This window comes from Aedes aegypti, chromosome 2, assembly GCF_002204515.2.
Source record: "Aedes aegypti strain LVP_AGWG chromosome 2, AaegL5.0 Primary Assembly, whole genome shotgun sequence".
Classification (NCBI taxonomy): domain Eukaryota; kingdom Metazoa; phylum Arthropoda; class Insecta; order Diptera; family Culicidae; genus Aedes; species Aedes aegypti.
This window is the reverse complement of record NC_035108.1, coordinates 453,355,162-453,370,184: the sequence shown is the minus strand read 5'-3', so window position 1 is coordinate 453,370,184 and position 15,023 is coordinate 453,355,162. Positions and strand designations below refer to the sequence as shown.

The window sequence follows — 15,023 nt, the reverse complement described above, 5'->3', positions numbered from 1 at the left end:
AAACACAAATTTTTGATTAGAATCGAACTTTTTGTACCGGAACTATCCGATCACTCACTGATTTCAATCAAAGTAGGCAGACTTGAATCTCCTAATTTTTTATTTGAAAAGCACTCGCGGGAGCCTCACTTGGGCCCGTCTTTACTTTGCAAAACTTTGTGGAAAAGAGACTGAACAAAATGAAAATTCTCGACGGCTAGCCAAAGAGAGAGTCTGTCCACTCGCGATCGAATTCGAATTCGAAGATGGAAAGTTACTCACCCTTCTCTCTCTGAAAACCGAACGCGCGGGAGAAGAGAGTGCGATTCGTCGATTGTTGTTACACTGTTAATTTTATTTTCTGCAAGTGTTTTTATCCACACTAACCCTTAAAGGCCACTCGATCGCAAAAATTGCAAACACTCGACAATCCCAACAATTTTTATAAAAAGCACTTAACAACCTTCAGCAAACGAACTCCTTCCAGTGGGAAAGCTACAGGTTAGCTGAAGCTTCAGACTACTTGTTCGAACGTTCCGAAAGCGCGGCTGATCACCTACTGTCGACGGGCTTCAAATTTGCGAGCAATTTGTATTCGCGAAACATCTTCCGATGACCATTGACGAAAACAAAAAAACGTTCGAATCTGTATGTAGAGATAACAGGGTACTTTTCTTATTTGAAGTTTCAATGAGATGACAATAACGATCCATGAACTCAGGAAAATAGGCATAATAAATAAATAAATGTAAAGGCCAAGCCTTCACAAATTTCATGACGTTGACGGGAGTGGGTGGGTGTCCTGAAAATATTACAGCTCATATAAAATTTTAATGTCGAAAATTACCATTTTTGGCGTTATGAAATGTGTAAACAAACCCATCTACTTTTTCCGCATAGGGCTCATTCATTTATTTCATAACGCTAAAATTGGCTATTTTGGACACCCACCCACCCCCTTGTAACGCTTTTTGTATGGATATTATTCAGTTTTTGTATGAGCCGTAACATCGTTTGGACACCCACCCACCCCCTCCAGCGTTATGAAATTTGTGAATGGGCCCATAGCTATATTTTTGCATCGAAGCATATGTTGGGTATATTTCAGTGACATAACGAATGACATCAGGAAAATAGACAAAATAATATGTAGTCAGTAACGCTTATTTTTACTAAAATTAGATACATCTGTTTGTACGTGATTAAAATAAGTTAAGAATTCTAATAACAGTTTTTTACTCTTCCCGCATATTAGGTATAGGTGGATCGATCTTTTCAAACAAATACCTCCTATAATAAGCCTAGTCACAAATTCTTATCGCCTTTCGTGTATAGCTATCGCCGTTACCTCGCTACTTTCTTTTGTATTATGAAACTAAGGGTCTGTCTCAATTGCGTTGTTAAAACGAGTTCGAACTTAAATTTGACAGTTCGGGAATTATTTCCCCTCTGATTTCGATCTGTCAAAAATAAGTCTGCTCCAGAGGAGACTTATTTTTGACAGATCGATAATTATTTCTCTAGTTCGTGTTTGTTGTTATGAATGTCGTCCACATTTTTCGTCCCGCTTCGATTGCCGATGTGGCCATCGGTCTGACCTCCCAGCTGCACCATGGAACTATTGTAAGTTAGAAAATGCAATTCGCCGGATTTATCTCGGTATCCATGCAAGAAACCCTACTTCGGAAGCAGGGCGCATTAGAGCAAATCCGGATGCGAATCGAATGCTCCACTTCCGAAGTTAGGTATCTAGCATAGATTCCGAGAGAAATCCAACTTCGGAGAAAAACCGTTTCTAACTTTTGCCGCGTCCAAAATATAAAGCTTCCGTGTGTGTTATGTAGGTTGTTCAATCCGGATGGTCAATCAGAAAATTTCTGTGTTTTCCACACTGAACGAAACCTCCGGTCGCACATTGAATGATTTGTAATTCACATGGTTATAAAACTTCATATTCCTCATTTTGAATGACTATGAATGAATATGATGCATCCACTATTTATTGAACAAAAATCATCCAAATTAGAGATGAATATTGGAACATAATAGAATGAAATTCTGCAGATAATCGAATGATGATAACACAAATGATTATCATGCAATTTATGACGGATTATTAGTTCTCCCATGCCCCATACCGAAAATCATTCAATTACACTGAACGAAATCCCCCGCCTCGAAATGAATGATTATTGACTCATCCGAGCCCCATACCTATTTTCAGACATAATCAAGATGATTTTCATCTTCGCGAAAATCATCTGTTTACAAACCACTCAGAATGAAAATCATCCAGTCTTGGAATGATTTTTATCCTTCAAATAGATGCCTCTAATTGAATGATTATCATACATGCATGTAAACAATCCCTTTTCCATGTTAGTTATTAATTAAAAATAAATCAAATCAAAAGTTAAGCACTACAAAACGTTGTTGACATTGCTTTATATTTCTTAAATGGGATTTTAACTCATTATTATACGCCTTCAGTTTTCATGAACAGATGCCGTCTTGTAACGAACGAACCATGGAACCTAAATACTCGGATGTTAGCGACCTGTGGTTAGTAGGCACTCTTAAGAAGTCTGAAAAGAAAACCAGAAATGAGGATAAAATAAGATTCCAAGTCAAATTACCTGTAATTTCCACGCAGCAATGTTTTTCAAACCACGCTGCCGCTACCATGATGTTTACGTTAAGATTTACAAGATTAATTTGACGTTTAGGAGCATTCCTTTTTCATCTGATATATCAGACAGTAATTGAATGATTTTCGGTATGGGGCATGGGAGAACTAATAATCCGTCATAAATTGCATGATAATCATTTGTGTTATCATCATTCGATTATCTGCAGAATTTCATTCTATTATGTTCCAATATTCATCTCTAATTTGGATGATTTTTGTTCAATAAATAGTGGATGCATCATATTCATTCATAGTCATTCAAAATGAGGAATATGAAGTTTTATAACCATGTGAATTACAAATCATTCAATGTGCGACCGGAGGTTTCGTTCAGTGTACTGTCTGATATATCAGATGAAAAAGGAATGCTCCTAAACGTCAAATTAATCTTGTAAATCTTAACGTAAACATCATGGTAGCGGCAGCGTGGTTTGAAAAACATTGCTGCGTGGAAATTACAGGTAATTTGACTTGGAATCTTATTTTATCCTCATTTCTGGTTTTCTTTTCAGACTTCTTAAGAGTGCCTACTAACCACAGGTCGCTAACATCCGAGTATTTAGGTTCCATGGTTCGTTCGTTACAAGACGGCATCTGTTCATGAAAACTGAAGGCGTATAATAATGAGTTAAAATCCCATTTAAGAAATATAAAGCAATGTCAACAACGTTTTGTAGTGCTTAACTTTTGATTTGATTTATTTTTAATTAATAACTAACATGGAAAAGGGATTGTTTACATGCATGTATGATAATCATTCAATTAGAGGCATCTATTTGAAGGATAAAAATCATTCCAAGACTGGATGATTTTCATTCTGAGTGGTTTGTAAACAGATGATTTTCGCGAAGATGAAAATCATCTTGATTATGTCTGAAAATAGGTATGGGGCTCGGATGAGTCAATAATCATTCATTTCGAGGCGGGGGATTTCGTTCAGTGCAAAAGGAATAGTTGCAGGGCTGTTAGCGAGTAACTTTTGACCTGGTAACTAAAAAGTTACTATTTGCAACTAAAATTGAAAGGCCTAAAAGGTAGGGATTTTTGCCTCTTTCTGGAAAGTTTCAGGTGAATAGTCCTCAAACATTTTTGTCGAGAAGTCCGAATGTTTGGTCGGGGCTCTTTGAGGAATTTTTTATGCCAATCCGGATAAATTTTTGAAAACAATTATAACATCCATTTTCGTTTTTAGGCATTCTTTTGAGTCTAGGGGAACGACACTAATCAATTTCGTTTTAATTTTCGTGCGATACGACCCTATTTCATTTGATTTTCTAAGTTATCTCCAGATTAAATTCATTTTATCGGATTTTGCACATTTGATCGATTATCAAGGTTTTTTATAGTTTTTACTAATTTTGTGTTTTCTGCTGAGTAATTTTCACAGTAGAATGATAATAATCGACAAAATCCTAAATTATCCCAAAAATCTCATTTAATGAGCTTTACCCTATTGAAAATCGCCAAATACATATCGAAATCTTTGCTTTGTCTGTGTTGGTGTCTTCGCATCAGTCATGAAAATTGACGTTTCTTCCGCACGATAGTAAACAAGTGCCAGTGGCCGCTGCGTATCACGAAAATCCAGGGGGCCGATATGATAGCCATATTTTGTTGCCTCTTATTGAACGCAAGCAGTGCTCACAAATACTATTACGCTATAAGCAATGCAACTGGTGTGAATGTGGGAAAACGAACCTAGGCACACAAAATCTACGCATATTGTTCGTTATTATTTCCATATCGTAGCTCGCGGTTTAAAATAAAAGTAAGTTTCATGTCTATTATCATAAAAATCACAATGAAGTGTTGTTTCCTTCTTTCGGTGTCGATTCTCATAATCATAAGAACAATAATCACGATGATAACAGTTTCCAAATAATATCGATGTGCGGGATGGATGACTAAATGCCATTGCGAACGCGGATTATACCACTGATAAGTAAACCGCAGACTTTCATTGCACATTCTCACATACCAGCTTTGCGCAGTTTTTGTCTTGTTTGGCGCATTTTGTCCCATTTTCACTCATACGGAAGGAAAACATTCAACAAATCTATGAGTGTGCGTGAGAGATTCAACTGGAGTATAAATTTATGCTCCTGATAAGAAGGCACACCAAGACCTGTCAAATACCATAGTGAAAAACTATGATGCCATCCCTCTGCGAAAATCCTTCGTTGGTATGCTAGCCTTGCAGTTGCAATATGCAAAATTTCACCGATTTAGATGACGACTATTTTCCAAGTCCCGGTGACCACAACCTTCTAGTAGATCCGGACTTCAAGCGGAAGTGAAATTACTCTCTAGTGTAACTTTGGGACATGCTACGACAAGCAGAGCTTGCTAAAACAGATTTTGATATGGGTCAGACAGGTATAATACGGGGCCTTCCTTAGCCGAGTGGTTAGAGTCCGCGGCTACAAAGTAAAGCCATGCTGAAGGTCTAGGTCGGTCCAGGATCTTTTCGCAATGGAAATTTCCTTGACTTCCATGGGCATAGAGTATCATCGTACTTGCCACACGATATACGAATGCGAAAAAGGCTACTTTGGCAAAGAAAGCTCTCAGTTAACAACTGTGGAAGTGCTCATTGAACGAAGCTGAGAAGCAGGCGCTGTCTCAGTGAGGACGTAAGGCCAAGAAGAAGAAGATATATAATACGCCCCCTTAAGGAAAAACTGCTCTATCGCAGTAGAAAATGCATTACTTCTATGCATGCAACTTTCTCTTGCCAGGTAGCTTCTTAAAAGCACAGACAAACAGACGTCACACTCTCATCGATGTCCATCGACCATATTTTTAACGGTCGATTCAAAATATGGCTGTTGGCCAATCCACCACCCGCAGCGCTCGCATCGTTTTTGTTCGTGTTTGACGTTTATACACTACCGCCACCTGTTGGCCCATCGGCCAAGCACTGCGATTTTAGCATACGCTCAATGCTTCTCGCGACTATTTCATAACGCCAAAAATGACCATTTTAGACACCTACCCACCCCGACGAAATGCTTTTTGTATGAATATTTCGAGGAATATTCCACGAATTTTGTGTGACCTGTAACATTTGTAATACTCCCACTCACCCCCTTCAGCGTTATGAAATTTGTGATCAGGCCCTTATAGGTATTTATATCATTTGGAAGAAAATTCAGTACCAAGGATTTTTTCTACCATTACTGGCAACTTATTCCGCTAACCTCAGCGGCGAGCATCCAGAACAACTCTCGAAAAATCATCATTGACAAAGAAACACATTCGGAGTATGCTTGAGACTCTTTTTTGAAAGCTAAATATTTTTTCGATGGCACATTCGCTATTTTTTCGATGGCACATTCATTCCGTTAGCTTAAGCGGAGGCGGGTGCGATGCTGTTGCTGGTGGTAGCAGAACGGACTGATCTTCCACGGCCTGCTGTTGCCGTTTGTCGTTCAGGAAGCTGAGGTACTGGGTCAGGCGGAGGACGGTAATCAGCGTGACGACGTACTCCTTGACATCTTCCTTGGGGAGGGATTTCACCTGCTCGGACACGGTGCGGTAGACGCCTGCGGGAAACTTTATTGGAGGCGTCCTACGGTGTGCAGGGCTGGATCTTCCTTAACCGAGATAAGAGCGTTATCATCTTCATCGGTGCCTTCGCACTTCGGGAAGTAGTAGCGGTGGTGTCCACGCCGTTAGCTTTCTTCCAGGAGAGCTCTTTCAGGGAGGCGGCCTTCTCCTGGGAGGCCTGTCGCGGTTCGCATACCTTCTCGGTGTAGCGTTTGACCATGCCGAGGAACTTGAACTTAGAATGGTTGTAGATCTCCTGCGGTTGTTCCTTGATGATCGGTGCGCTCACGTCGAGGCGGTTTGTTCGACCAGCTAGAGCGGGTGGTTGAATTTGTGCACTAGCGGGGCAGAGATGCTGGCACGGTGGACCAAATCCTCGGCCGTTCCGAAGGCTTAGCTCAGAAGGGGATTGTCTTTCACGCGTCTGTAGAAATTTTGCGTTTGCTGCCATGTAACGTCCACAGCGGGCAAATCCCGCAGATCCCGACTACGAAGCTGCTGATTCAGTTTTCTGTGAGAAAAACAAGGAAAAAGATATTTTTTGTTTTTTTTTTTCACGCACACGATGACAGTTCCTTACGAGGTTTTCCATTGGTGCGAGTGCTTTGTAGAATCTTTTTTTGCTTCGTAGTCGCGAAAAGTGAAACCGAAATAAAATAAACACTAAAATTTGACATTCGAGATTTAGGGGTGCCCATCGATTTTTGTCGATTCGATGAATTCTGGACAAACATTTGAAAAGGGCCCAAGAGGTCTTGAGCCTTTTTTTAGAAACGTTGCTGTTGAGCCCTTCTTAGCCCGCCCACGCAAACTAACACCACTATCAGAAAGATTGGTGTTAGCTCTTCCTGATAGTGGTGTTAGTTTGCGTGATCGAGTTGAATTGGGCTCAACAGCGTCTTGCAAAGCCAATGTTTACCAATGTCGATGTGCCCTTTTGAAATGTTTGTCCAGAATTATTTCAGATTTTATCCGATTTTTTCGGATTTAATCGATTTTTGATGAATTATTATTCATTTTATTTATTTCGTTGGAAATTTGACCCATACGACCATTTTTTGCATTTCGGCTCACTTTTGGCCTAAAATGGAGATAACCTGCGAGTGTCGTACCCCTAGTTTTGAGTGAAAACTCGTAGTTTTGAAATCACTTATTAATCTCTATCTTGATCATTTAAGTCCAGGTCTTTACATACTCCAAACAAACAAAATCTAGTTTATTTCAACCAAAATTCTACGTCGAATATTGCACAAACAAAAAATTAGCTTGCTTTCGCAATGTTACTTGGTTGAAACAAACTAAAAAACTGTTTTGATAGTTTTGCGATAATCAAATTAAATTCAAAAAAAATTTGTTAGCAACAACCAATAATTTGGATATTTCATTTGAAAATTCTCTATTTTTTCATATTCTTTTTGTTTCATTGGAGAGGTGTCAAATGTTTATCATTGTTCAAATATTGTATAATTACAGCGCATTGTTTGTCCAATAGAACTATGTCGTTCAAAATGTGCTGCGATCTTTGTCATCAGCATCATGAGCTTGAAGCGCCATATTTTGGGTAATATTTTGTAAGCGGAAATCATCAGAACCTGTGTGGGAGACAATTTTTGTTTGTTTTTGTATCGATTTATAACAGTTGTATTATAATTACCTAATTAGTTGTATTATAACTACCTACGTTTCAAGCCTTAACCTTCCAGTCGTCGCGCGGTTTGCCACCGTCAGAATCACAACGCTACTGTTGGGCACAAAAAGCGAGGTTTTTTCAACAGTATTGTACAAAATACAACAGCGTGACGACTGAAGTTTTAAGTTACATACATAGATCAGGCAATTCAAAGAGACATTCAATACCCTACACAAAACCATTGATGAGGCTCGCATCTTTCGTTCATTGTCTGAAAAAAGATTATTTACCTTATTAAAGCTGGGTCACTCAATAAAAAAAAGTTATATGCATCACTTACCTACAAAATCTTATGCATGAGGTTTCCAAGAAAAATGTAACAGTTTGTTTAGTTTGATATTCAAAATTGTTTGAATCTCAGATATCCAAACAAAAATAAACAACCTAATAAATGATACCAATAAACCATAACTTAGTTGACATAAACTGACAAATTGGTTTAAAACTATCAGAATTATTGTTAGATTTTACTAAAACCAAAGATAGAAACAACAATGTTATTAGGTTATTTCAAATGCATTCATGAGTTTGAAACAATTAAATTAAAAAAATAGATATTTCAAACTTTGTTTTTGTCAAGAGTTGTAGTGCTTCGTGGTTTTCGATAATGTTCTTCATCATAATACAGGTCGGACTCGATTATCCGGGGACTCGATTATCCGGGATTCGATTATCCGGAATTTTAGACTCGATTATCCGGAATTTGTTTTTTGATGTTCTTGTTTTTCAATTTTTATGCATAAATTTGAGATAATTTGGTATTGCAATATACAATATGAATGGTTTTGTAGTTTAGAACGTATTTAAGAAGAGGGGGGTTTGAAAAAGTGTTTTTTTGTGTATGCTGGTCAAAAAAAATATTTTTCTCGTAAAGACCCCTACTGTTCCTAGAAATATTTTCTGGCTACGCCACCGCATCATATAAATAAAACAACAAAAAGAGATAATATTTAAGTTCTTTTATCGAAGATTTTTTTCTTAATGATTCGATTATCCGGAGGATTTGATTATCCGGAGTGAAAAAAAAATCGATGCTCCGGATAATCGAGTCCGACCTGTATTACATGTCGTGGTCTGCGTTCAAATTTTTTTTATAGAAGTCTATGAGCGTCCTCTGACGATTTTTATTTGCAAAAGTGAGTTTTGCCATACACTCAGGCAAATGGACTATCGATAAACATAGAAACCCCTTATGAAAATTCGCCACAAGGAATCGGGTTGAAATTCATAAATTTGCCTTATGAAACCGAAATTTGAAAACAAAAATAGTTTTCGCGGCAGTCGTGCAGTGATAGATTTTCAAGATGTAAAACGTTGACGTTTGTTTTCCTCTTTAGGGTATTAACTATACTCGCCCTAATAAATGTTGCGCTCACGCTGGCTATGCAATAGTACAAACGTAGAAAACTTTATTTCACGGTCTCTTCTTTGGTATCTCACTAATGACATTATGGTAAACCATTACGAAAAAACTCTCCTTCAAACGATTTTTTTTTTTTTGATGATGTTGCGAATCCGATATAAAGAAGGACAAACACGTTTTTTAATTGTTTAATTCTCATTGTCTGAGCGTCACACTAATATGTGACTAGTGCACTGTGTTAATTAAAAATCGTTAGAATGCAGCGCCGCGCTTGAATAATTTGATTTCGAAGCGCGGCGAGTGTGAGTTGTGCGCTGTCCGGTTTGGTGTCGGTGCGACAATATTTTGTTTTGAAATTTCCTGAATCGACAACGATTGCGAATTGGACCAGACAAAAATTAAATTTAACAGTCCATTGATAAATTGGAGGGGAACTAATTTCCGAACTGTCAAATTTAAGTTCGGACTCGTTTTAACAACGCAATTGAGACAGACCCTAAATCTTCTGGCCGAACGTGTGTGCGCTCACAAACGGCCAGTCGATCAGCAAAAGGCGAAGAGATAAGCACTCTGTGTTTTTACCGATCATTTGATCAGTAGTCAAAAATGTTGTTCCACAGGGTTTATTGTCGGTTTTATTACCATGTGTTTCATGCATTGGTAATTATTTCAAAATGTTTAACCACAGACAAACAGACGTCACACTTTCATCGATGTCCATCGACCATCTTTTTAACGATCGTTTTGAATATGTGCAAGGAGCCACAAATCAACAACTTTGACTTTTTTAAACTCAATTTGGCTCTTCCATGGGATAATTTAACTATGGCTTTACTGGCATATTACTCCCAAATTAAATGAAATCATAACACTAATCTTATCAATAACTTTACCAAATAAAGTACAATTAACAATGACTCTAAATAAAGTGACAGCCCTCCGAATGTTGATGATTCAACAGGGCTTAAAACACTTGTATTGCCAACACCGACAAACCGTCGGGGCAGCTAATGCAAACAAAGCTGGCTACATTGGTGAAGCTCCTTTTCTCATGGTCCCTCTACAGTCGAAACGAACAATAAATATACTGCATCGCACAAAGGCTACTTGCCACACGTGATCTACTGCAATGGTTCTGATGGTTCGCGTGCCACCGCCGAGTGCCACGATGATCTTTAGCATCCGAAAGCTCGCAGTGCGAATAATCATCATTGTTATGCATATTTTTACTTTCGTTACTGAAAATGATAAGCCAGAATCCGCGTTGTGTTGGTTGTTTGGGATTCCCATAGAGAAAAACAACTATCAATCCTGAGCTTGCAGAAAAATGGCCTCATGTGCATGATTCAGCAGCAATGGCTACTCGGCTCGGTGGTAAACATCATGGAACCTTTCTACCCTTCTTTCTAGTAACTGATAATGATCGGGATCAGCTACACTCAGAAATAAAAATAGTCACAGAATTACTAAAGTTTATGCATTAATGACTATTTTCTATCTGCCTCTCTTTTATTCTGTTGTGAATTTCTACACTAAATGTCATTTCGCCTGGGTGAAGCTTAGCGATGCTTCAACCCAGGCGAATTGGAACAGGAATAAAATTCCCTGCAGAATGAAAGAGAGGCAGATAGAAAATAGTCATAAATTACTAAATTTTAGTCATTCTATGACTACCCGTGTTTCTGAGTGTAGGATGCAAACGATCAGCTTGTCTGTGGGTCAGCTATAGCTATGGTGTGTAGTGGACCAATCGCTATGCAAACTGAAACAAAAAACAGCTACCATGTAGAAAATTTGTCAATATTCTAGTCACTTCTTCTTCTTAGTGTACTTATGAGCATTTCCACAGTGTTATTAACTGAGCGACACTGACAAACAGATGTATCACTTGAAACAAATCACGATTGTTTTATTGTCTCCTCCTTGGTCTCCTCGACTAATGGGAATATTCAAATGAGATATTCAAATAGCATGTTCCCATAGTATATGAAATGTTTCCTGTACGAGAAAAATAATAGAAAAAAATTGAGCATAATATGAATAATGGGGACTATGCACCTCGCTATGTACCTAGAAAAAAGTAGTCGCCTATCTCGTTGCGTGGGAAATTTCTTGCAAGAAACGCTCAAGAAAAGGGTTCATTAACAAATTTCATAACGCTGAAAATGGTCATTTTTGACAACTCCCTCCAAATGTCAATTAAAATAGAGCTCACTGTAAAACATTTTTTGACCATTTCTTCCGCAGAAATTTTTACTTTTCTTGAGCGAAACATGAGTTGATGTTTTTTACTGACTTGTCGTCAAAATCAAATCAAAACAAACTGATGCGCATGCGAGAAAGTGTCAAATGAGAATCTCCTGCTGTAAAATCGTCCGGCGCCGAAAGACACGGCTTTGGCAACCAAACTTTTCCTGCACCTATTTTGCGCTTTCTCGGGGTAAGTAGTCGAAATTTAGTGAGAAACTCAACCATTTTAAGCAACAAAAAAGGCTCAGCACGATTTAACTGCTTAAGCTAAGTATGTTGTTCAGCTCAAAAAAAGTAAAAATTTCTGCGGAAAGAATTGGTCAAGAAATTTTCTACAGTGAGCCCCATTTGAATTGACATTTCTTTTCAACTACATACTGCGATCAAAGAAAAATGCTTTTCTTGAGCATTTCTTGCAAGAAATTTCCCACGCATCGAGATAGGCGATTACTTTTCTGTAGAAGTGCATACTTCCCATTACGTTGGTAAATTCGGTTGCTTTCCTTACAAAAGGTAAATTCATCTGCATCATTGATTTTGCCTCTTGTATGTAAACCAACCAAATAATGATTTTGTCACACATGTTTCGATTACTTCCACTGAGATATGAGCATACCGTAGATGTTTATTCTCACGAAGAATGCATGTCGATGTCCATGTCCATGTCGATTAGAGTTTAATTTGTATTGATTTCTGAAAAAAAAAATATCCGAAGAAACAAAGCATGAAGCATGGGAAACTGGAAAGCCAGTAGTGCCATGGATTCGGTAGATTATACAACAAAATTTGTTTGCGTGTAGAATTAAGAACTGCACCAACGATTTTCAACCGACTACAAAAATCTGTTAAGTTACTACAATCCGGTAAAAAATCACTGAGCAGTGCAGTAAATGTGACCATGTCCATAGTAGCATCCACTACAACGCATTGTATTTCAATCCGTGACACCCACCGAACAAGAAAATGTGGTCAAAAGTATAATGCCAAATTTGTCAAATCAAGAATGTTTCTAGTCATAAATACTGCAATGCTGGTTAAAGATACCGAATATATTTTCTTGTGTAGTGATGTTGACTATGTTTTGGTAGAGTTAACAGATTAATGTAGTCTGTTGAAAATTGTTGGTGCAGTTCTTAATTTTACCATGAATTCAGTAGTTTCTACAATAAAATTCATTACAGTGTGTACGTTGAAAATGTTTCCAAAATATTCATGTTATCTTTTTTCCAGCACGACAAACGCTAGATAGTGTTGCTTCCCACGGCAATGATGTTCGGCAGTTTGATGATCCGAATCGTCCTTGGATCGGAACATCGGTTGGGAAAAAATACGAAGCCAGTCGTGCTGATGCCAGAGCAGGAAGGAGAGCCCAGGAACTACGATTAAACAAAGGTAAGTCTACATGATTTTACAGTAATTGTAATCCAAGCAAAGCAATCAGCTATTCTGGTCATTCCATCCATGCTGGGTGGCAATGCCTGTTGCATAGCAACCAACCCAACAAGGTCGTAGTAAGCTGCGACCCATATTCAAATTGTTCTTCCTCTTTCAATTTTTGCACATCGTGCAGTATACTGCCCATAAAAGCATAACTGTCCCATATGGATTTTCGAACCAACACCTTTTTTCATCGCAACATTCATGTTTTAACATATACTTTACGACGCATTTACAATTTTACACACTTTGTTTGAAAATGTTGTGGAAAAATATGAAGTTTGTGCTGTCCCATATTGAAAAATAAAGGCATATCAGTCTCTATATGAACTTCCATTCCAAATAGCAAGTTAAAAACGCGAAATATGTTAAAGTTTATATTTTTTACTGATTAATAGAAGGAACATAAGTTATCTGTGCGGTAATTCCAAATGAATATGACATGCAGAAATGTACTAGAAAATTATGAAAATTTGTATGAGAAGACAAACTTCAAACTTTGAGCGCTATTTTCTCAATGCCTACTGTGGTAGCTCGAAAAATGTCTTAGTAGACCGTGACTTTTGAAATGAATTATTATTGTTGAGCTGTCAAGTCTATAAGTACCACAGGTACTTTAATGATCTATTATGTATGCAAGAGTTCAGAGACCTTCCATTAAAAATATACTTTTTAAATAGACAATATGTCTCTAAAAAGACATCTGCTACCAGCCCTGTGAAATATAAATGCTACTTACCTATAACTGCCAGTACGTCTAGTGGACGAAACACGGTCAAATTCCTGGGAAGGAATCTATTGATGACCACAAATCCACTATCTTTCGGTTGCCCACTAAAGTCCAGTTTGTTCAAGTCGAATTCATCCACCGTCTGAACGCTCTGAAGTTCCTGTTCCTTGCAAGCATTTTCCACATTTTGAACTACTTTCTCCAAGTTTCCCGCCACTTGTTCCTTGATATCGGCCAGTAATCCCGCCACATTCAAAAGTTCCGCCGAATCGCCCTCACGATAACGATAGGAAAACGTGTGAAGATTGCTGGCGCCGAATAGCTTCCGATTGACGACATGTGGCTTGAACAGATAAATGCCGGTTGCGCGGAAAAAGCATTCCAAATTTACACCAGGCACTTGGCGGGAGATGAGCACTTTGTCGAACATTTGAGTGGAGTTTTTCCAGTGAAATAACTACTAAATTACTACCAAACGAAAACTTGTATTTTTGATTCCGACGATTTACCATCATTCATTGTTTTGATGATTGCTTGATGATTGAAGCGTTCAAATTTTCCAAATGAATTTTTGGGTTCATCTCTCTAGAACCCCAATGCTTTAGGTCGAATTCCACAGTTCGTTATCCAAATCACAGTGCCCGTCCGCTTTAAGCAACACCTAATTGAATTGGTTGGTTGTGGGGCTAATTGAATTGGTTGGTTGTGGGGCTTAAATAAGTTCAGTAGTATTCAATCTATTAGAAATTGTCATTCGAGCAGCTTTATCCGGAACAACTTCGGCAGCCACAGTGCACATTCCTCTACCAGATTCCAGTACTCAGGCAAATGAACTATTAAAAACACCTCACGAGAATGCGCCCCAAGAAATTGACATTTGACATTCTTTAATTTGCCTTGAGAAATCAAAAATTCAAAACTGAAATAGTTTTTGTGGTAACTTGGAATCGATCTAAGAATTTTGCGATCGATAGGCCTGTGCATAAACCACATTGGCGACGAGCAAGAACCTTCTGCGGATAAGTTGAAAATTCGAGTCGGCACCTGCAACTAGAGGTAAATATAAAGTGTCTGCATTCCCGACGGATAGCATCTGATCGGATCAGACAGGAGGGAAAACGAAAAAGTCTCGCCTCCTAGGAGGAAGGCGCCTTAACGGTGGGTGAAAATCCGTCCGGAGAAGGCAAGAATGGCTCGCCTCATAAGAGGGAGTCGCCTTAAATACGGGATGGATGAAAGTTCAGCCGTAAGAAGGCAAAAATATCTCGCCTTATAAGAGGGAGATGCCCAAACGGCAGATGAAAATCTGACCGGAGAAGGCAAAAATGGCTCGCCT

General features: G+C 38.4%; 1 protein-coding gene and 1 pseudogene across 4 annotated transcripts in view; both read right to left on the bottom strand.

Annotated features, from left to right (window-relative positions):
- Positions 1-538, bottom strand: part of LOC5564925 (S-adenosylmethionine synthase) — a 28,364-nt gene extending 27,826 nt beyond the window's left edge. For 2 of the 4 annotated variants that reach the window (XR_002501005.1, XM_021848066.1), the window contains exon 1: positions 59-520. The gene's annotated coding sequence lies outside the window, so the exon portion shown is untranslated. Of the gene's footprint in view, positions 1-58 lie in introns of all 4 variants that reach the window. The other 2 variants (XM_021848067.1, XM_021848068.1) reach the window with 2 other exon arrangements.
- Positions 539-6,004: 5,466 nt separating this feature from the next.
- Positions 6,005-14,117, bottom strand: LOC110675245 (annotated as a pseudogene).
- Between the last annotated feature and the right edge of the window lie 906 nt (positions 14,118-15,023).